The sequence below is a fragment of the Schistocerca cancellata genome, chromosome 4 (genome assembly GCF_023864275.1).
Source record: "Schistocerca cancellata isolate TAMUIC-IGC-003103 chromosome 4, iqSchCanc2.1, whole genome shotgun sequence".
NCBI classification, from domain to species: domain Eukaryota; kingdom Metazoa; phylum Arthropoda; class Insecta; order Orthoptera; family Acrididae; genus Schistocerca; species Schistocerca cancellata.
The window spans coordinates 310,733,752-310,758,644 of NC_064629.1; positions in this window are offsets into that span (position 1 = coordinate 310,733,752).

The window sequence follows — 24,893 nt, forward strand, 5'->3', positions numbered from 1 at the left end:
CAGTCCTGATTGTGGCGCTCACCTGCACGGCGCCAAACACGCATACGACCATTATTGGCACCAAGGCAGAAGCGACTCTCATCGCTGAAGACGACACGTCTCCATTCGTCCCTCCATTCACGCCTGTCGCGACACCACTGGAGGCGGGCTGCACGATGTTGGGGCGTGAGCGGAAGACGGCCTAACGGTGTGCGGGACCGTAGCCCAGCTTCATGGAGACGGTTGCGAATGGTCCTCGCCGATACCCCAGGAGCAACAGTGTCCCTAATTTGCTGGGAAGTGGCGGTGCGGTCCCCTACGGCACTGCGTAGGATCCTACGGTCTTGGCGTGCATCCGTGCGTCGCTGCGGTCCGGTCCCAGGTCGACGGGCACGTGCACCTTCCGTCGACCACTGGCGACAACATCGATGTACTGTGGAGACCACACGCCCCACGTGTTGAGCAATTCGGCGGTACGTCCACCCGGCCTCCCGCATGCCCACTATACGCCCTCGCTCAAAGTCCGTCAACTGCACATACGGTTCACGTCCACGCTGTCGCGGCATGCTACCAGTGTTAAAGACTGCGATGGAGCTCCGTATGCCACGGCAAACTGGCTGACACTGACGGCGGCGGTGCACAAATGCTGCGCAGCTAGCGCCATTCGACGGCCAACACCACGGTTCCTGGTGTGTCCGCTGTGCCGTGCGTGAGATCATTGCTTGTACAGCCCTCTCGCAGTGTCCGGAGAAAGTATGGTGGGTCTGACACACCGGTGTCAATGTGTTCTTTTTTCCATTTCCAGGAGTGTAGAACAACGAAAGTTACTGTCTATACGTATGCGATGACGGAACGTATAAGATCTTTATGGAGGGATCAAGACAAGGGCCGTTAAACCGTTAAACGCATTATTTTGTGGACTGCCACATGGTGCATTGAGAAAGGTATGGGTGCAGTTATCTAAAGACTTATCGGATGCCATAGGAACGGCATAGCGAATCAAGTACTCAAAACTGGGTGATTCTATCCGATTGTGTCAGATGTTACAATTGTTTGTGTTCACGCCATATACGATGCGATTGCCGTCAACCACAGTGTAGAAAATGTGAGAATTTTTTAAAAGTAGGATGTAGGGTAGGTATTATAAACAGAAAAGAGGACATGATGGGATGGTATGGAATGGCAGTAATCTATCATTAAACAGCAATGGAGGTCCCAAATATGGCGAGCAGCATTCGCAGTAAATTTTAGCACAACTGAAACGTGCACAGAGTTGGAATTTTGCTTAATTGGCTTAGTGGATAGAAGGGAATACGACTTTTTAATAGAATCAGACATAGAAGTGGATCTAAGTGGAATGAGGTGGTCAGGGCGACTTCAGTATATGTTGTGTCGTGTGGGTGGTTGTGATGTGTGTTTACTGGGATCAACCATATTGGGTATTCAGTTGGTGGAAAACATTTCCTGGCATGAAACGAAGTTTTGCCTTGTATAGGCTTTACACTGAGATGACGAAAGTCATGGGATACCTCCTAAAATAGCGTCAGGCCTCCTTTTGCCCAGGATAATGCGGAAGCTGACGTGGCATGGACTCCACAAGTAGCTGGAAGTCCTGTGCAGAAATATTGAGCCATACTGCCTCTGTGGCCGTACTTGATTCCGAAAGTGTTGCCGGTGCAGAATTTTGTGTACGAACTGACATCTCGATTATGTCCCATGTTGGGCAGTCGGTGTGGCCAAATAACTCGCTCAAATTAAGTTGTCCAGAATATTCTTCAAACCAATCGAGAACAGTTGTTGTCTGGTGACATGACACATTCTCATCCATGAAAATTCCATTGTTGTTTGGGAACATGAAGCCTATGAATACATGAAAACGGTCTCCAGGTAGCTAAACACAATCATTATTAGTCAATGATCGGATCAGTTGGACCAGAGGACCCAGTTCATTCCATGTAAACACAGTATACGCCGTTATGGAGCTATTACGTTTGCACAGTGCCTTCTTGAGAACGTGGGTCCCCGGCTTCATGGCGTCTGCTTCATACTCGAACCCTACCATCAGCTCTTACCAATTGAAATCGGGACTCATGTGACGAGGCCACAGCTTTTCAATCGTCTAGGGTCCAGTCATCATGGTCATGGTCTCAGGAGAGGTGCTGCAGGCAAAGTCGTGCTGTTAGTAAAGGCACTCGCGTCGGTCGTCTGCTGCCATAGCCCATTAACACCAAATTTCGCCACACTAGCCTAACGGGTACGTTCGTCGTACGCCCAAATTTGTTTCTGCGGTTACTTCACGGAGTGTTGCCTGTCTGTTAGTACTGACGGTTTTACGTGAACGAGACTTATCTTCGTTGATTAGTAAAGTCCGCCGACCGCTGCGTTGTTGTTAGTGAGAGGTGATAGCTGAAATTTATTATCGGCACACTTTTGGTATTGTATGTCTTGGAATATGGAATTCCCTAACTATTTCCAAAATGGAATGTCCAGTGCATCTAGCTCCAACTACCACTCCACATTCAAAGACTGTAGTTCCCGTTGTGTTACCATGACCACATCGGACAACATTCCACATTAATCACCTGAGTACAAATGACAGCTCTGTCAATGCAGTGCCATTTTATACCTTGTGTGCAGGATACTACTGCCACCTGTATATCTGCGTATCGGTATACCATGAATTTTGTGTCCTCTGTGTATAAGCATCATGCTAAAATTGACCTCGGAGAGCGTGTAGCGGATCTTCATGGGACTTCGTTTAATCTGGGGAGAACTGCTATCGATACCACAGTGCCACAACGTTCCTTTTTCGCAAAGGGAGAACTAATGAATGTGCATGCAAGACCATTAAGGATTAATTTACATGATAAATTACTGCAGAGGTACAGGAAATATGCTGTGGGTGAGCATAAGAATTGAGCTGCTGGTGAATGTGTTATGTGTGGTTGAGTTGTAGAGAGTGAATGAGGAATTAGATAGAACCTGGTGTTATTGTACGCAGGAGTGTTTTACACATATGGGAGAAAGGCAGTGAGCAGGTAGTGCCCATCGGAATAGATAATTTTGGGACAAAAGCATGGACTTGTCTGAAGGGTAGTTGGTCGCCAATTTAGAGCGTTTTGCAGAAGATGACCTGGATAGGATTAATTCAGACCATACACAATCATGGTGCTACTATAAATACTTCTTCTTTTCCTTCAGTGTTTGTCCCGCGTGCCGGCAGGGTCCGCTACATGGGTCCGTTGTCTCCATTTCGTTCTATCACGGGCTGCATCTGGGCGGATGTTCACGCATTTAAGGTCTTTATGAATCGTATCTGCCCAACGTTTCTTAGGCGGCTACTAAAAATACATTTCAGGAAAAATGGAACTGCTTAGGAGGAACGGAAAAAATTAGCAGTGGAGCAGTGGACATTACAGTTTGAGTTCCTGTGTTATCTTTGTGTGTCTTTGCCAGTTACCCCAGTGATTTAATACAGTATTCCAAGTAGGGCTCAGTCCTACGTCACCTGCAACAAATGATGGAGGTGTTCGTTAACCAACAGACAGGGGATGGCATTACTGAGGGCATAACCAGTTCTTGGGAGCACCAATGTGACTGTAACAAAGACAAGCATGGAAGGAACCGAAGCATACCAGTTTCCTGCAAATATATAAATCGCAGTAATCAAACAATTACAATATAATGGAAACTTAGGAGAATTTGGGGCAGTGCAATTATTTTTCCACAATGGAAGTGTGGAGTCATTATCATCCGTTAGAAGTTGCACAAGATAACCTGTCAAGAATGGCATCAACAGCTCCTTAAGCCCACTACCTTTATCATTCTATGCCTTTTGGGTTAATCAGTGCCCCGACAACATTTCAGGATTTGTTAGATGGAGTCTTACGAGGGTTAAAACCGAGGCAGTGCGTGGTTTATCAGGATGACATGATTGTGTTTGCATAGAATATGGTGGAGATTGCACTAAGATTAAGGGAGCTAATTAAGAGGTTTGTGCAGCTCAGAGAAGTTAATTTTTTTTAAGATCCGCAGAAGATTTAAGTTGACGACGCCTATTTGCTAATCCCTTGTTTTCTTTATCTTTCATTTCGCGTGTTTTCTTCCATGGTGACTCAAGGTTTTGTGGTTTCTGCACCACATTAATGATGAGTATGGAAAATCATGGTTGTGAACAGCACCATTAACTTGTATAAGATTTATTTTTGGGTATGTGCTATCTTCGGACAAGAAATGTTTATTTGGTTATTGCCGCAAGGAAAGAATGGTAGATTAATTATTAGATCCTTTCTTGCATGAATTAGTACGGTTTTGCGATGTCAGTCAATTCTGAATGCTGTTAAGGGCTAATGCGTAGTTGTTAAGGTACTCGAATCGTACAAAATCTGTTTGCGTGATGGAGAAGTTTGCGGCAGGTACTGCCACCTTTCGGGGGACGAGATGGTGTTGGGGAACACGAAGCAGCCAGGTCAAGATGTCAGTGTTTTTGGTCCTTCTAAGATTGATCACGAACGGGGAACACACTGCATTCAGGATAGCCCCGATTTGGTTGAGCCACACCGCAGGGAACCTGTAGGAGCCATTACAAGAATCCAGAACCCACTGTGAACAGACAAGTCGACAAGTGGGTCAGCTGGTACCAGCACAACAGCGTGCGAGAATCCAGAGTAGCATTCCCTGTTACCAGTACGGCATATGAAACACCAGAGGGTCCTATTTTAGATTGTCTCACAGTGATGGAAAGAAAAAGAGAGGAAACAGATAATGAAGGGAGGGCGCAGAAATAAAGACGGAAGATAACGCCGAAGAATTTCGTAAGGAAATTCTCAAGGCAGAGAAGAGAAAGGAAAAAGCTGCAAAGGCACGAAATGCAAATTTTAAAGAACTTAAGATGCGACTTTCCCCTTAAGTTAGTGAACTTCCGAAAAAGATGTAGAAATTAGTGAAATCATGTGCAGAAGGCCGGCCGCGGTGGTCTAGCGGTTCTGGCGCTGCAGTCCGGAACCGCGGGACTGCTACGGTCGCAGGTTCGAATCCTGCCTCGGGCATGGGTGTGTGTGATGTCCTTAGGTTAGTTAGGTTTAAAGTAGTTCTAAGTTCTAGGGGACTTATGACCTAAGATGTTGAGTCCCATAGTGCTCAGAGCCATGTGCAGAAGCAGAACACACTGCAACTGACGCAAAAAGAGACGTGCATTTAGCAGAATTAGAAGCGGCAGGAGCCAAGACGATAGCGACCCCTGCAGCAGGGACAGCTAAACACGGGAATCAAACACAGCGAATCACAACTAAAATATTTTTACCAGACGAGTAAGAAGTGATGAGGTCGTGGTCAAATGCATCTCGAATGTTTTTGCCGGGGTATTCAGTCCCATGACTGGTTTGACGCATCCTGTGGGAGCTACTTCGTCTTCGAATAACTACTGCAACCTACATCGTTTGGAGTCTGCTTACTGTATTCACCTCTTGCTCTCTCCCTAAGATTTTTACCCCCCACACTTCCCTCCAATGCTAAACTGGTGATCCCTTGATATCTAAGAATGTGCCCTATCAACCAATCCCTTCTCTTGGTCAAGTTGGGCCACAAATTTCTTGTCTCCCCAATTCTGTTCATTACCTCCTCGTTAGTTATATGAACACCCATCTAATCTTCAACGTTGTTCTATAGCATCACATTTCGAGAGCTTCTATTCTTTCATTGTCTACACTGTTTACCGTCTACGTTTCACTTCCATACATGGCTACACTCCCGACAAATACCTTCAGAAAACACTTCCTAACACTTAAATACACTACTGGCCATTGAAACTGCTACACCAAGAATGATAAACGGGTATTCATTGGACAAATATATTATACTAGAACTGACATGTGATTACACTTTCATGCAATTTGGGTGCATAGATCCTGAGAAATCAGTACCCAGAACAACCACCTCCGGCCGTAATAGCGGCCTTGATACCCCTCGGTATTGAGTCAAAGAGAGCTTGGATGGCGTGTACAGGTACAGCTGCCCATGCAGCTTCAACACGATACCACAGTTCATCAACAGTAGTGACTGGCGTATTGTGACGAGCCAGTTGCTCGGCCACCATTGACCAGACGTTTCCGATTGGTGAGAGATCTGGAGAATGTGCTGGCCAGGGCAGCAGTCGAACATTTTCTGTATATAGAAAGACCCGTACAGGACCTGCAACATGCGGACGTGTGATTATCCTGCTGAAATGTAGGGTTTTGCAGGGATCGAATGAAGGGTAGAGCCACGCGTCGTAACACACATCTGAAATGTAACGTCCACTGTTGAAACTGCCGTCAATGCGAACAAGAGGTGACCGAGACGTGTAATCAATGGCACCCCATACCATCACGCCGGATGATACGCCAGTATGGCGATGACGAATACACGCTTACAATGTGTGTTCACCGCGATGTCGCCAAACTCGGATGTGACCATCATGATGCTGTAAACAGAACCTGGATTCATCCGAAAAAATGACGTTATGCCATTCGTGCACTCAGGTTCGTCGTTGAGTACACCATCGCAGGCGCTCCTGTCTATGATGCAGCGTCAAGGGTAACCGCAGTCATGGTATCCGAGCTGATAGTCCATGTTGCTGCAAACGTTGTCGAACTGTTCGTGCAGATGGTTGTCGTCTTGCAAATATCCGCATCTGTTGTCTCAGGGAAGGAGACGTGGCTGCACGATCCGTAACAGCCATGCAGATAATATGCCTGTCATCTCGACTGCTAGTGATACAAGGCCGTTGGGATCCAGCACGGCGTTTCGTATTACTCTCCTGAACCCACCGATTCCATATTCAGCTAACAGTCATTGGATCTCGAACAACGCGAGCAGCTATGTCGCCATACGATAACACCCAGTCGCGATAGGCTACAATCCGACCTTTATCAAAGTCGGAAACGTGATGGTACGCATTTCTCCTCCTTACACGAGGCATCACAACAACGTTTCACCAGGCAACATCGGTCAACTGTGTATGAGAAATCGGTAGGAAACTTTCCTCATGTCAGCACGTTGTAGGTGTCGCCACCGACGCCAACCTTGTGTGAATGCTCTGAAAAGCTAATCATTTGCATATCACAGCATCTTCTTCCTGTCGCTTAAATTTAGCGTCTGTAGCACGTCATCTCCGTGGTGTAGTAATTTTAATGACCAGTAGTGTACATATTTGATGTTGATAAATTTCTCTTCTTCAGAAGTGCGTTTATTTCTAGTCTACATTTTACGTTCCTTCTACTTCGGCCATCATTACTTGTTTAGCTGGCCGCCCGCAGTGGTCGAGCGGTTCTAGGCGCTACAGTCTGGAACCGCGCGACCGCTACCGTAGCAGGTTCGAATCCTGCCTCGGGCATGGATGTGTGTGATGTCCTTAGGTTAGTTAGATTTAAGTAGTTCTAAGTTATAGGGAACTGATGACCTCAGAAGTTAAGTTCCATAGTGCTCAGAGCAATTTGAACCATTTGAACTTATTTAGCTGCCCAAATAGCAAAGCACATCTACTACCTTAGGTGTCTCGTTCCATAATGTAATTCCCTCACCATCACTTGATTTAATTCGACTACATTCCATTATCCCTGGTTTGCTTTTGTTGGTGCTCAACTTATATCTTCCTTTCCATTCCATTCAACTGCTCTTTCAAGTCTGTTACTATCCCTGACAGAATTAAAATGTCATCGACAGACCTTACAGTTTTTATTTCTTCTCCCTGAACGTTAACTCCTATTCCAAATTTTTCTTTCATTTCCTTTGCTGCTTTGCACTGGCAACTTATGCCACTGAATGTAACAGCAACACCAAATGTAGCGGGAAGGGTAGATGGCAGACATCCCCATTTTCAGTGAGGCACACACACTGCATAAAAATTCGGTGCGAGTGGCAGAGCAATGTAAGACAGTATGCCATCTGGCATCTTCATACACTTACAAGGGCCATCAAACCAGCTTATCTTGTATTTCTAAAATCTGAATTTGTATACATGCAAATTAATATTTTCCGCTACCGTATTGCACTGTCATGCAAAGTAAGTAATCGGATGCTGTCTACCAGTATGTATATGATCTGTAGTTGAATACATGCATATATTAAGTCTGTTCATTTCACGTAACAGACGGGTGGGAACTTTTGGTTGTGAGGAGGATAACCACTCACAATAGCAGTGAAGAGTCAGAAACGGGGTGGGGAACATCTGGTCACTGCGCAGACTGAGTCCTGACCCATGGCTTTCTCTTTTGATGTGGGGTCTCAGGGGCCAGAGCGACGGACGCTCGCTATGTTTACAATGACTGGGGACAGTTTGCTTGCGAAAGCCTCATGTTTTGTGCAGGAATATGCCAGATCGGCGCCACAGCTCTGTTATAGTTTAGGACTTTTCAGAGAAATGGTCACTAAGCTATACAAGATAGCCTACAGAATGGTGCCACATATAGAAACCTAATTATCATATTTCGTTCGCGTCCGTTGCCAGAAAGCTTCCCGTGCAAAGTCCTGGGGATGCTATGATAGGCTGCTCTACTGTTACGTCAGTACACGTTTGCAGTCACTGTTGGAAATCGGAAGGGAGGAATGTTATTGGCACCCAGATTGATGAAGTATGGTTTTGAGAGTCTAGATGAATTTGTTGTAAGGCCATGGCTGGTGAAAGTTTTGTTTATCGACGATGATTGGCCATGTTCTGGCGCATCGAAGTGGTCGCTCTCTGAGCGTGTGGCAGAATAGAATTTGAGTGGAGTTGGTTCCTGACCGCCGCAGGAGACAGTCGCGTACTTTGTCACCCCTGCTGCAGAGTCATTTCATTCGCAGTTTTACTTGTCCGGCCATCCGGTGAAACACTTAGTTTCTTTAGCGCTCGTGCTTCGATTGGTTTCCTAGACACAGCCTATCTCTATGCAGCGGCACCGACCACGAGCTGCAGTCATCATCAGCAAGACGCCTTATGCCAGACTGCCAGTAATATACGCAGCTCCGGCCTATAGTTTTCAGTTGATTTTTCAGCCACACAAAATTCGAATTGAGATTTCTCACCGGTGACATACACAGAACCACATTGCCTTCTTATGTGGTCTCGTGGTACTGCATACGATTACCCATTTATTTGTCGATATTATCATTTCACCTGTTGCCTTTTCTCACAGTAGAGAAGCACACTAGATTCCATGCAGCGTCGTTTGTAGTAGGTATATATATGACCGTTCCTAGTACAAATATACGATCAGTTTTTTGTTCCATCTAAAGAAAGTAAATGTAAGTGTAAATTGTTAGGACAGCATTTACCAATTAAACAGTCACACTCACCAGAATCATCTCCCATCATCATTTGTGGAAGGGAACTTTGATCAGTTAATTTAATGAATAAATTATATGAGAGGCTATCCACCCCACATAGGATTTATAACATGTCCGTTATCAGACTGCGTTAAATACCTTGTACAGAGGTAACAGAAACTCACTTGGGTGTCATTTGCGTAACATAGCGATTCTGTACCATAATTTTCATATCGGTTAAGGCTCCCACGATAGCAAACGATCTGTTAGTTTCCAAACACTCACTCACTTACTGAAAAAAGGTGTGAGGTTCCAGAAGCCATCAGAGTATGAAGATGCACTCAGAAAACTAAAAGAGTTGTTTATCACTGATCCAATGTCAATTTTTCCAAATTATGGAAAAGAGTTCATACTGCCTTGTGGTGCAAGTAATCATGCAACTGTATATTAAGTAAAGAAGTAGATCAATCTAAACAATTTGTGACCCATGCATTGCATCATGTAAATGAAGCATAAAGAAAATATTTTGCTATGGAGAAGGCAATGCTAAGCCCAACGTTAAGCCTCATTTATGGCATGAGATGCTTCTGTTTTAATCTATATGGTACAAAATTTAAGGTCATAATGGATCACATAAGATAAAAAAGGCCGCTGGGGTTAAAACATTCATGAGTTAGGTTGACACATTTTTCACTGAAACTTAATGAATTCGATTTTGAAGTAATCCATTGACCTCGCAACAGTAATGGAAATGCAGATTACCTCAGCAGAAAGCTCTGAGCGCTATAAAGAGGGCGTCACAATGTTATCAAGTGATAGAATTCAAGCGGCTGAAGAGGACTGTAAAGTATTTGCAGTGCGGCTGCAGTTCATTGTGCATAACAGCGTGTTAGGCAAGAAGACTAAACCAAGAACATTTGATGTACTGACAGCCGTTCCTATGACAGGAGTTATTGAGACAGACACATGATCACATGCTGTGTGTCCATAGTGGTCGGAAAACCACAGAACGTAATCTGACCTAGCAGTAATGGTGGCGTACACGAAAACAGGATGTGGAACAATGTTTGAAGAATTGTGTGCTGTGTGTGTGCACTGTGGGCTGAACTGAGCCTTCGGCGTATCGGCAGGGAATCACTAAATGCTGACAGTAAGAGACAATCTTTTGCTTTACATGGGAATAGTGCGTATCACAAATCAGCAAGCTGACACTGTGTCTCAGGCCATGGCAAATAATTTGATGTTGAAGTTCGTTGTTCCAGAAGCGTTAGTTACAGATCAGGGCACCTATTTTATGTCGGAATTAATGAAACAGATTTGTCATCTGTTATGTATTCATAAGTAAGGACAAATGCACTGCGTCCACAGGCGAATAGAAAAACAGAACAAGTGCATCATACAGCAGTGAAGATATTAAGTCATTATGTAAATAGCCAATGTAACAACTGGGATGCTTGTTGGCACACATTGTCACGGAATACAATTCCAAGGTTTATGAAAGTATAGTTCTAACACTACATTGGATAGAATATGGCCGTAAAATGCCGCCACCGTTCAAGATGAAAAAGCCTAAAGGAGGGAAGAATCGGGAATCAGTACGAAATTTTGCCACGATATTATGGGAGGTGTGGGAGCAACAACAAAATCCAATACCAAAGCAGTCAAATGACAGGAATGAATGGGGCAGAGGTATCTAAGTACTGAGTGCAATGGTTGATGTTAACAAACCTGTACACTCCACAAGGAAAGACATAAAAATTCTTGATGCAGAATCAGGATCCATATCATATAAGTGAAATGACCTCAATCGTGAACATAAAGCTACGATCTCCTACCCGTAGTACATCATCCATGTCGGATATATCCATGTATTTCAGGGTGCACAATACTCCTTACTGCTATTTCTGGTATCAATCCTAAAAAAGGAGAGGCGTTAGGAGGCTGAGGCAACCAAGCAGGTAGTACAGATGGTACCCACACAAGATAACCGCACATTAGAATACCTGTTAAGAACTGGGTTTGGGTAAATGTAAAAAGGGTATGTATTATGAGTTTTTAGAAGTTTTATCATCTCCATTCCTTGATGAATGGTTTTGGTTTATTTATATCTGTATTTATTTTGCATGAGAGTGTAGCAAAGTCTATGGGCATGTGTTGTTCTTAATTTTTGCATTAGATATAAATTTCCAGGTTATAATGCATTGATAAGTTTCAATCTTGTGCTATGGAAATAGATAATTCGGGATATCACATGGACTGTTTATTTGACTTGTTAATGTAGCATTTTGGGGGTTTGTTTTTGTGTTTCAATGAGCTTCAGATGATGGTTTGTGGGTTTAGAAAGGGCATACTGAAACCTGCTGACTCAGGCACGAGAAGGTTCGGGAAAGGAAGTGATGCACAATCGGCATAAAGTGCAGGACTGTAGAGACTGTGATACTTGAATGGTTTTTGTTTAGCAATCCTTCCATGGTACTCCCACTAGTTAAGGAGATGTGTGAGACAGAGTTATTTCTAGAAGTGACTCGTATGGAACGATGTCTACAGGACAGCCTATCAACACAACCTTATTTTCAGAAGGCAGGCCCTCACTGTAATGATCCAGTTATACTTATCATGAATCGGTACGTTCAGGGGTGATTAAAGTGAGAAGAACGAAGCTGTGGGGAAACAGTTACTACTAAACAGTATGGAATAGGACATGTAGTGACCGAGTTGTCGTCTTATGGCAATAATAACGTGGGCTACGGCTGTGACTCTATCATATCCACTTTGGTATATGCCTGATAATACTTCAGAAGTGGCTAGTAGCTTGACCTTCCTGACTATTACCTTGAATTCCGAATTACTCACTTCACTTGATGAGCTAATAGCCACACAGAAGGGCGCATTACTGCACAACAAATGTTCCAAAATATTTAGCAGTATGGCAGTGGATACCAGCACCGAGCCATTGTGATAGGAAGCTCGTTCTCAGGTACCATCATAGTCTTGGACCTCAAATGAACAACTTTTGTCTATCTATGGAGGAGAACCGTCCACCCTCCTGAACTCTTGAGTCCAACACATACCAACTGAATGAGTCACCCAAAGGATTTCAACAGACATAACTGTACCCATCTCCGTACAACTTGAATTAGACTGTACTATGGTGAAATACTGTTAGTGTAAAAAGGGTAAATAATAGAATAGAACAGAACAGAATACTTTTAGAACAGAATATTTTTATTCACCTTTCAGTATTTTTCATACAATTGCCTTCGTCGAAGTTTACAGTGATGTCACATTTTATACAAAAATCAATTACATATACAGAAAATAACACAGAAAATAACTAGAATATTTAATAACTAAAAGATGTTCTTTATCACTATATATATATATATATATATATATATATATATATATATATATATATATATATATATATATATTTCTGGTGTTGTGTATTACACGCACATCACAGATGGCTGATGGTTCAAATGGCTCTGAGCACTATGGGACTCAACTGCTGTGGTCATAAGTCCCCTAGAACTTAGAACTACTTAAACCTAACTAACCTAAGGACAGCACACAACACCCAGCCATCACGAGGCAGAGAAAATCCCTGACCCCGCCGGGAATCGAACCCGGGAACCCGGGCGTGGGAAGCGAGAACGCTACCTCACGACCACGAGATGCGGGCACACATCACAGCTCATGTTGAATTTTTCCAGATTTTCTCTGACGTTTAGCTCCTGGGAAATTTCCCCAGAGCAACATTACATGCAACAGATTAGAATGGAAGAAAGCGATATATGACTGGAGCAACTGTTTGCTCACACTGTCCCTTAATTTATACAATAAAAAAGGCACACGAGCTAGTTTGTTGCACAGATAATTTGTGTGTTGTTCCCAAGAGAGTATTAGTAGATAAAAGTCCAAGTAGTTTTACTGTTTTATTTTTGTTTTTGGTTACCTTTAGATTTCTTCTCTAAGACAATATGAATAGTACTATTATAAGGTGTTTTACTGGTCGGCGTGGGTAGCGGTGTGAGGGTGAGATTCTTACGGCGAGCAGGTGATCAGCATTCGAACACAGTCTGTTGATTTATTTTATTCAAATCACGTTACATACATACTCTGTAGCAGTCAGCGTCCTTTCAGCCAACTGACTTGTACGCGATGCAGAAGTCTGACGCGGAAACCCGCTGGCTGACGACAGGAACAGCGACCACCCAGCAGACAGAAACACCCACTTTTATTCTGTGTGGATACCTGACTCGCACAGGATACGACCCAGCAGTGCGGGCTCAGCGGGGACGGAAACATGCATCCCGTGCTGGATGGTGAACGATCGCTTGCCGACTTCCTCGTTCCCTTACACTATGTTTTTTGTAAGTGATTCACAGATTTAGCAGCAGACTCGGAATCAGTGGACTAGAGTGTGTAAAGGGGGTAGGAGTGTTGCAGCAACACAGCTCCACACAAATTTAACAACACGTGGCCAGGTGGGCAAGCCAGTAGATCGGGATATCTGTCAGGCTGGAATATTGTAGACACAGGCATGGTACAAGGGCCTAGTCCACTGCAGTGGTGAGCTGCGTTTTCCCATGGTGCGACCCGACACTGACCCGATTTGGTCAACTACATGACCAAAAGTTACATTTTGTCCTAACAAAACCAGGCTGAGCATGTATAACTACTCGTTACTTGGACCCAAACAGTAGCTTGGCAGCCAACATCGAGGCATATTTCACGCCAGTCGACGGTCAATTACCTGCATCACCTCTAGCTACCTCAGCCAATAGCTGCTGGCCTGCAGGCAGCTGTTGGAACTAATGCTACTTGGGACTGAACTAGTGCCATCCAGCTGGGGCCACATCCAGGGTCACTCCATCCAGCGTCTGGGAGTCTGCAAGAGGTCTTGGGTTCAGACATAGGGCGCTTCGCACTTGATCAACTGGTATAACGTCTGGCTGTACACACATTCAGGTGCTGCAGACTGCCGACAACTGACGCCAGTACCGTGCCTGTAGGGCTAACGGTGCACTCAGCTCAGACGGCGTTCCCTCTGGCGACCAGGCGCTATTGAGGCCAGATACACTGCCTTGGACTTCGCTGAGGTGGCCACTGCTGTCTGGGGGCTCCCCATACGCTTTCGAGAGACCGTCAACAGACACTGTAAAAGCATCTCAATGAATAAAGTACACTACTGCCCATTAAAATTGCTACACCAACGGTCTAAGGCGCTGCAGTTATGGACTGTGCGGCTGGTCCCGGCGGAGGTTCGCGTCCTCCCTCGGGCATGGGTATGTGTGTTTGTCTTTAGGGTAATTTAGGTTAAGTTGAGTGTAAGCTTAGGGACTAATGACCTTAGCAGTTAAGTCCCATAAGATTTCACACACATTTGAACATTTTGCTACACCAAGAAGAAATGCAGATGATAAACGGGTATTCATTGGACAAATATATTATGCTAGAACTGACATGTGATTACATTTTCACGCAATTTGGGTGCATAGATCCTGAGAAATCAGTACCCAGAACAACCACCTCTGGCCGTAATAACGGCTTTGATAGGCCTGGTCATTGAATCAAACAGAGCTTGGATGGCGTGTACAGGTACAGTTGCCCATGCAGATTCAACACGATTCCACAGTTCATGATGAGTAGTGACTGGCGTATTGTGACGAGCCAGTTGCTCGGCCACCATTGACCAGACGTTTTTAATTGGTGAGAGCTGGAGAATGTTCTGGCCAGGGCAGCAGTCGAACATTTTCTGTATCCAGAAAGGCCCGCACAGGACGAGGCCGTTGGGATCCAGCACGGCGTTCCGTATTACCCTCCTGAACCCACCGATTCCATATTCTGCGAACAGTCATTGGATCTCGACCAACGCGAGCAGCAATGTCGCGATACGATAAACTGCAATCGCGATAGGTTACAATCCGGCCTTTATCAAAGTTGGAAACTTGATGGTACGCATTTCTCCTCCTTACACGAGGCATCACAACAACGTTTCACCAGGCAACGCCGGTCAACTGCTGTTTGTGTTTGAGAAATCGGTTGGAAACTTTTCTCATGTCAGCACGTTGTAGGTGTCGCCATCATGTGAATGCTCTGAAAAGCTAATCATTTGCATATCACGGCATCTTCTTCCTGTCGGTTAAGTTTCGTGTCTGTAGCACATTATCTTCGTGGTGTAGTAATTGCAATGGCCAGTAGTGTATGTATTTGCTAAAGAAGCATTTCTGATTCTACTACCACTAAAGAACTGGTAGCTCTCACCCAACGTCTTGCATGCCATTCTGAGTCAACTCTCCTTACATGTAAGTGTGCCCAACTCCCTGCACTACTACAGTAGACACAAAAAAAAAAAAAAACATTGAGCTACTGTCGAGGCATATACGTTAAGGAACCTGATGACATATCTTTTTAATGAAAATCTGCCAGTAGATCCCTCCATTAAATGATCCGTTTGGCGTGACTCGGCATGCCCAAGAATGGCATGCCTTTTGAAATGAACTCTCCATTACAGTGAATCTCTAAAATACATGAAAGTGAGATGATGAATGAAGAGAAACCCACAAGATAATTGCCCCATAAGAAGCAGACCGTTACAGCTAGTCGAATTTGAATCCCTTCAGTTGTCGTGTAATCATTCCACCAATTTATAGGAATTTTTAATCAAATACTTGATAAAAGTATTAAAACGAGTAATGTATTCCACACCCATTCCTCATTCACTCCTTACAAGTGTTAATTTCCATTCATACTTCATTTTCTACATTTAAGGAATGAGGCTTCATAAATTATCACGTGGACAGTACTGAGTGCAGTACAAGTGAAAAGAAAATGAAACATACGGACTACTACCACTCCTACTCTTATAGAACATATATGAAATGGTTAGGGTATCGGCAAGTTCAGGTAACGAAGGCCGAGGTGTAAAGCGATCGCGCACGTTTCTCTTCAAAGTATACCATAAAGTCTCAGTAATATTGAAATCTGGTGACTGTGGTGGGCAGTGGAGATGTGACACTTCAACCTCGACGATGCGAGTTGTGTGAACAGGGTTCCTGTCGACTTGAAACTTAGTATAACCACTGGGGAACAGACACTGTACTATCAGATGGACCTCATTAGCCACTATGGTCACATAATCCTAGGCAGTTATGCGACTTTGAAGAGTAACCATGGGTCCCATGAAGTACCACGATATGGCTGCCCAAATCATCGCCAAACCCCCGCCGTGTTTCATTCTTGGGACGTAAACTCTGCCAAAAGGTGGAAAAATGACACGTCCGGCCAAATGACATCCCTACATAGTTCCACAGTTCATGTTAGTAGATTCAGAACCACATTTTCCTGGTAAAGCCATTTGTATCACTGACGAGTTGTTTTGGAACACCAGCTCATCCGGTAGTTCCCTGCTTCTGCAGCTCCCTTCGCGTTGTATGGTTGTTGACAGGATTCGCGATTGCGAAATTTAGTTCTGTAGTACCTTTTGTAGCTGTCGTCCTCCTAATTTTCGTCACAAACTCTTCAATAATGATCCGTTACGATCATTGAACACATACCTCCGTCCGTGTTCTGTATTGGGGGATGATATTTTCCACTTTCCCTGTATGCGGCGTAAATCATTGATACGGTGCCACCTGAAACATCAATCACTGCGGCACCTTGGTTACAGAAGCTACCACCAAACGCGTATCAACAATTTCCCCATATTCAACTTCACGTAACTTCGACATAATGCACTCACAACTACACTGATCAGCCACAACATAATGAACGCCTTCCTAAGAGCTGGTATACCCAGCTTTGGCACGAACAACAGCGGCGACGTGGCGGGAATGGAACCTCTGAGGCCTTGGTAGATCGTTGGAGGGAGTTGGCACCACATCTGCACACACGAGTCACCTAATTACCGTAAATTCCCGGAGGGGGCGATGAGCTCTGACGCCATGATCAGTCACATCCCCGATGTGTTCGATCGCGTTCACGTCTGGTGAGCTGGACGCCCAGCACAACAACTGGAACTCGTCATTGTGTTCCTCGGTCCACTTCATCACACTCCTGAGCTTGTGACATGGCGCATTATCTTGCTTAATAACGCTACTGCCGTCGAGAAACAGGATCATCATGAAGGGGTGTACGTGGTCTTCAACCAGTATATGATACTCCTTGGCAGTGATGGTGCCTTGCCCGAGCTCCACTGGGCCCGTGGATTCCCACGTGAATGTTCCCCCAGAGCATAATAGAGCCACTGCCAGCTTTTCTCCGACCCACAGTACGGGTATCAAGGAGTTGTTCTCCTGGAAGACTTCAGATTCACGCATGATGAAGAAGGTATCGGGATTTATCAGACGATGAAACGCTCTGCCACTGAGCCAGCGTCCAGTGCCGATGCTCTCGTGCCCATTTCTGTCGTAGTCGCCGACGTCATGGTTTTAACATTGGCACAAACATGGGTGTTGGTTGCGGAGGTACATCTTTAGGAATGTTCGGTGCACTGTGTGTTCAGACACACTTGTAATCTGCCCAGCATTATAGTCTGGTATTAGTTCCGCCACAGTTTGCCACCTGTCATGTTTTACCAATCTGCCCAGCCTACACTGTTGGACATCTGTAAAGAAGGGTGGCCGCCCAATCCCACTACGTCTGGACTTGGTTTCACCTTGATTTCGCCACGTGTCTAAGACACTCACCACAGCATTCCTCGATCACTCAACAAGTCGTGCAGTTTTAGGAATGCTTGTGCGGGACATCGCGATTTGCCCTCGATCAAACTCAGATAGATAGCGCGCCTTCCACATTCTACACACGGACAGCACGTTCACTGATACTACATGCACCGTGCGCCTGTCTGACTAGCAGTCATTCCTCGCCAGGTGAGGCTGCTACTGCATAGACCGGATTGCGTCGATGGTAGGTCGGTGGTCATAATCTTCTGGCTGATCAGTGTACACAGAACACTGTTCTAACCACAACTGACAATTGGAACATATTGTGACATTGCAGGTGCAATTCGTGATCAGAAACAACTGCACAACCAGCAGGCTTGGCTAGCATCTGGATTTATGTTCAAGCATAGATATCTCGCGGTGTTACCATATTTTGCCGGCCGGAGTGGCCGAGCGGTTCTAGGCGCTACAGTCTGGAACCGCGCGACCGATACGGTTGCAGGTTGGAATCCTGCATCGGGCATGGATGAGTGTGATATCCTTAAGTTAGTTAGGTTTAAGTAGTTCTAAGTTGTAGAGGACTGATGACCTCAGAAGTTAAGTCCCATAGTGCTCAGAGCCATTTGTTACCATATTTTTGTCCAACCCCTGTATATGTTGAATGGCTTACGACTATGTTGGTAATTATTTGCTAATGTTTAAAATGTTACAGTATTGTATCCTGGAGAGCTGTGTTGAGATTATTCCTCAGTTTTTGTTGTGTAGGAATGCGACAGAAATTTACGTATGGTCCTCATTTTCGTATTTTCTAAGTGAAAAGTACTATAAGCCTGACTTATAAGTTGCAATTCTCCCCATTCCATTGTCTGAATTGTCTTGTTAATATTGTCTTGTTAATGTTGTCTGCTGGGCATATCAAATCATTTTCAACCGAATAAATTCAGGAACTCAGGTCATTTGTGGGTCGGAAAAGTCATCACGGAAAAACGTGCGCTCTGGAGTTCCCCAAGGCTCCGTCCTTGGTCCATTACTCTTCTCACTGTACATTAACGATATTTCTTCAGTGATTCACTCCTGCAACTACCATCTATATGCCGACGACATCCAACTGTACATAAGTGCAAGCCCCAAGAACATTGCTGTCGCAGTAGCGAGTATGAACGCAGATCTTTGCTCTGTTTCTCGATGGGCACAGAACCTACGTCTGAAACTAAACCCCAAGAAGTCCCAGGTCATACTTATATCTCATCCAAAGTTAATCAGTCGGTACTTTCGCGAAACAGTCCCTCAAATACTCCTCAATGGTACCCAACTACCATACCAAATACAGTAAAAGACCTTGGAATAATCTTGGATGAACACCTAAACTGGGAAGAACAAACAGTCACAGCTTGCCGGAAATCGCTCTCCTCCCTGCATGCAATTCAAAAATTTAGAAAAATATTTCCAACCCATATTAAACAAAAATTAGTCCAAACACTATTGTTGCCTAATCTTTACTACTGTGACGTAGTTCAACACGGCACAAATAGTGAAAATTCGAGATGCCTCGAGCTAGTGATGAATGCTTGCGTTAGATACGTATGCAATTTACGGTTGTATGATCATATCAGTCCTTCATACTCCCAGATAGGTTGAATACGCCCACATAAGGCACGCGATCTCCACACGATGTGCTTACTTCATCGATTTCTTAGCCACTGGTGCCCCCAATACTTATCTTCTCACATTAAACACCTATCATCATTCCACAACCGCAATACCAGATCGGATACGTCTAGCATCTTGGCTGTACCTTTACATAACACAAAATCTTTCTCTATGTCATTCTCCATCTCAGCCATACGACTATGGAACGCGCTCCCCTGTGATCGGCGTCTTATTCAGAACCACTCAACATTCAAGAGGGAACTCAAGACTTACATATTAGGGACGGTATAGCCACCATTGTTGTGCCCCTCTCATCTTTTTCTTTCTCCTCTCCATCATAGCTTCGAATTTTACCATTCTATTTCTCTTCCTCTAACCTATCTACCTCTTCTATATCTCTTTCACCCCATTCTATCGTCTTATGTCTCTGCTTGATGAGAATAACTCACAAGCTGCAAGAATATAACGAGAAAATTCCCAACTAGCAATAGGACTGACAATCATAAAAGAAAAATATGTTTACTTTCATATACATAGTCATTATTATTATTATTGATTGTTATAATTATTTTTTGATTGTTATAATTATCATTGTACTACTTTTATAATCTCTACTTTTTTTCTTTAACATTAATACTGTATAACATGTTATATGTCCTTAATGTTCTGTAGTAACTGAAATTTGTTGAATCTGAGTATGCCTGGTTAGGTGTAAGAGAGGGCCTGAAGGCCCTAATCTTGCCAGGTAAAATAAATGCATAAATAAATAAATAAATAGAGAGGCACAAGGTATATTAACCCTCCTCCCTCCCCCGAATTAACAAAAAGTGTTTCAAAGTCCATATAAGACGACAACTTAAATTTTTAGTCGACCATTTTCCAGAGTTACTTATAAGTGCCAACAAACTCCTAATCTTTCATTTGATGACCCTTATCCTAGAATCTCGTTAATCGTGGGAATCCTATGAGAAAGAGGCAGACACGGTAGGACGTTTAATTGTTGTATTTATTTCATGAGTTACAAAGTTCCGTTTGTTTCTGACAGCGTTGCTTGAACAGCATTGCTTGAACGGCCCTGATCTGAAGTGTTAGTGTATTTTGTGTTTTGGGGGATATTATTCAAGTACTTTTTATTTTTTGTGTTTTTGGGGGACACTGTATAGTGTGTGCTTCTTCGTCAGAATATCTGAGTTTTTTACTCTGTGTGTGACGATCTACAGCAGCAGGGTCAAGTACATTAGTACTGAATAAAAATTAGGTACGTAAGCCTTGAGAACTTTGTCTTTGTTAGTTTCCTTGTTTGTTGCCTTCTAAGGGTAATTCTCCGTGCCGGAAAAATTAAAAGAAAGAAAGGAATGGCAACTTGCAACCACTCGAAAAGCAGCTCAAAACGGACCAAAAGAAATGTGGGAGGTGAGTCAAAGGCAACAGCAAACATTGAGAACGGTTCTGACGTCGAATGTGAGGCAGTGGAGAACATCACGGTGACATTTTGTGATAGGAATACAGAATAGGAAGCAGTTAGCTTATCTGTGTGGTAGGAAACGATATTTAGGAATCTCGGGATTGAATTCGACGACGTTTGCGCCACAATAAACTAAGTCCATTCGTAAGTCTCTCCACTTGCAACTGACGAAAACACGAGTAACATGTCTGGTTTTCTGACCGTAATTGCCGTCTCTGTAGATACGCAACTGTGTGAGAACGGCGTCTGATCACTGTATTTGCTGGCCATGAATCTGTAATGAAGTTCAGGCTATAAAAAGACGGAAGGTGCGGTCTTTTGACAGGCCTTATTTATCTTTTCTTGCCAATGGATCTGCCATTCGCGAGACTGGCATTTTAATGTATTGTTATTTTGTGCCTAGACAGCTGTCTTTTTGAGCTGTGACAGGAAGTGACTCGGCCGGGCGCTTTGCTCGCCCGGGCGCTTGCCTCCCTTGGGAAGCTTGTGTGGCTGCGGGGGCGTTGCAGCTCAGGCTCGCACTCGCCTCTTCCGCATTTCTCTTTCCTCGACAACCAGCGAGGAAATATTTCTCCTAGGAGGCTGGCTCACCTATTCGCCAAAGACCACAGCTCAATGGGGACTGCAAAGAAGCTGTTTGTTTCTCATATTCTTCCATGCCAAGATCCGCAGCTAATAAACTCTCTTTCGATTTCTGGTAGCCATCGGTTACTCTCCCCTGGTTTCAAGATGCGGTGTTACCTCCGATCTGACGGCCTCTATCAGGAAACAAGAAACCTAATTGTAGTTTTCCGGCAAGGGACTGGGGTTAGAGGTCTCGTTAGGGAGATCATTGTTATACCGTTCGGTTGTGGGCGTTTGCCGCCTGTCACCGTTGGAATGCTTGACGGGATGTGCACGTAGAACTGTACTTCTGTAGTTGTGCACGTACCGTCATTTGAAATTCCGCCGTGCATCTCCATTCCCTTGATTTCTTGGGGATATGTGTCAGCTGTTTGCTGCTCTTGAAACGGGGTGCGATCGACTCCACTCTGGTGTTCGTCTAAAGCCGAAAATATGTCTAATACCTCTGTAATTCTCTGAAGACATTGTGCCATCCAACGACTTCTTTTTCGAGCACAGCCAGGCTCCACGTGCCAAAAGTGGACATTTTTTTAAGAAGAATTCTTCCAGGGATTCTAAACAGCGTTCAGTCGGTGGTCCATTCATTAGCGGACACACTAATCGCTAGCGTTTCTTGCTTCGATATTGAGACATGAATACGTTCTTAAATTCTTTTGTTTTTTTCCGGACGCTTCTCTTTAGAGCCTAGCGTCAGGTGTCAGGTGTCAGTATACGCATCTCGTATTCTGTCTCTTGATATGATAGAACGAGGAAAACCATCCTTCAAACGTTTCTAATGTTTATTACATTGTTGTTCAAAATTGGCTCTGAGCACTATGGGACTTAACATCTGAGGTCATCAGTCCCCTAGAACTTAGAACTACTTAAACCTAACTAACCTAAGGACATCACACACATCCATGCCCGAGGCCGGATTCGAACCTGCGACCGTAGCGGTCACGCGGTTCCAGACTGAAGTGCCTAGAGCCGCTCGGCCACACCAGCCGGCTTACATTGTTGTCCACATAAATTGCATCAGTCAGATAAAGGTAACGTCGGAGAAAGCTCGCCCGGGTTCCCGGGTTCGATTCCCGGCGGGGTCAGGGATTTTCTCTGCCTCGTGATGGCTGGGTGTTGTGTGCTGTCCTTAGGTTAGTTAGGTTTAAGTAGTTCTAAGTTCTAGGGGACTGATGACCAAAGCTGTTAAGTCCCATAGTGCTCAGAGCCATTTGAACCATTTTTGGAGAAAGCTAGGATTGTTTTTCTGAAAGATTTCGTTACGTGTCTTGTACTTTCATTCGATAGGCTGCTTGGAAACAGTCTAACTTAACACTCTGGGACTTCATCGTATTTCTACTGTTTCCTGACTTGGATAATGGCAGAGAACGACTTACGCCATTTTCGTTAGAAACCTGAGTACATATCACTCGTGTCATCAGCTGTTCACCACTCGTTTCCTGGTACTTACCTCTCCACAATGGGGGGAAACTTAAGAATGGTCGGCCAGCGACAAAGCCGTCGTTGTGGATCAGCTGTTACCGAACCAGCCACAGACAGCATAGGTCCGACAGCCCTCTGTCTTTGTTCATATTCTCATGGATGCCCATGACAAAAGCTAGCTGCATGCTTTTCGCCGTTGGTAGAAAAGTTAAGTACCGATTCCTCGAGAGTTATTATTCTTCTTAAATTACACATTGCTATTTCGGAGCGTCTGTTGATTTTCTGAACATGAGAATGATTTTCTTTCTCCAACTTGTCAATGTGGTCATACAGAACCATAATGTCTTGTTATTCAAACGATCGAGGATTTTCAGCTTCATCAAACCGTTCTTCAATCTCTTTCGTTAATGTTTCTTGCCACAGAATGCCAATGATATCGGCCTTATTACACTGAATTATAGCTATGAAGTCTGTCAAGCTGTGACCATGTAAGTTACAAGTACAGATAAAATGGATATCCAGTAACTATACGATATTCTGTCATTGCAGCCTAATTTTATTTTCGAGCCACATACTGGATAGTACCTCAGCGTCTGGTGGATACTGAATTTTCAATAATTTATGAATGTTTTATAAAATCCGTTTTATTTAATTAGAATGTAATATACTTTAAACAAAAATAAAATCACAATATCGTTACAGCGAAAAACCGTTTATTATTCATTTTGACAAAAATGAACCGTGTGCGCGTTTGGGTCCGCGCTGTAGAACATGCTTGAGAACATGGAGATAAAATCATAACATGTGTTTCGTATTAATATGTAATTCTGTAATCGATAAATACAGTGATTGCGCAGAGTAGTATAATGGTTACAGGATAGATATTTTACAAGTTTGGGCTGTCGCTGGCCGCTGCGTTCCCGCTGCGCCAACTACGTAATCGCTTTGTGCAGCTATTTCATTCCTTTTTGAAGCCGCCGTAACTCTCGCATTCGATCTGCACTAAAATTCTTAGGCTCTCTGGATTCCTTTCGGCGCGAGATTTCCTCTGATTTGCATTTTCTACAATTCGAACCACATTTAAGAGTTATATTCGACATCGTCCATTATTTTGTAATTCGCAATTTAATATTGCTTCTTACTTAGATTTTGGCGAATATTTTTATTGTCTTGCTTAGGGAACTAGTAACACTCCAAACGATGTTCACAGTGACATCCGAATCAATATACTAAACACTAATTTTGGTGAAAGAACACCAATTTCTCAATATTAAGAGGTAGATAGCAATTTCATTTGTCTTTGTAAACAAGGCCAGCATCAAAGAAATGTCTTTCACTATATACTCTGTTGAAAGGTGCAGAAAGAGAAATTCTGGAAAATTTTGTCAAATTCGGTTACTGTGCTGCATTACCTGACCACCAAATTTAAGGTTCGCGATTATTATCGATTCGAACTGTCTTCAAATAATAGCCAGTCTTGCTTGCAATCGCGTTTGTCTCTTGACCGGGATACTGGGTGTTGTTATTTTTATTATTTTCACTTGCCATTTCATTGAACCAATCCTAAAACGTATCGTCAGCTTCGCTATTCACAATTGATTCAATCTCGTCTCCTCTACGTTTTTTATCAGGTCCTGGAGATGAAGTGCTACTAATCGTAGATTCTTCACAAAATTCGAATAGGATCATCTGTCGATTTCTTTCAACTTCAAAACCTCCAGATAATCGGTCCTTATTGTGGGGTCTAGAAGGGTTACAATAAAGCAATTTGGATCGTCATTTAAGGAGTTGAAACGACTTTGTAA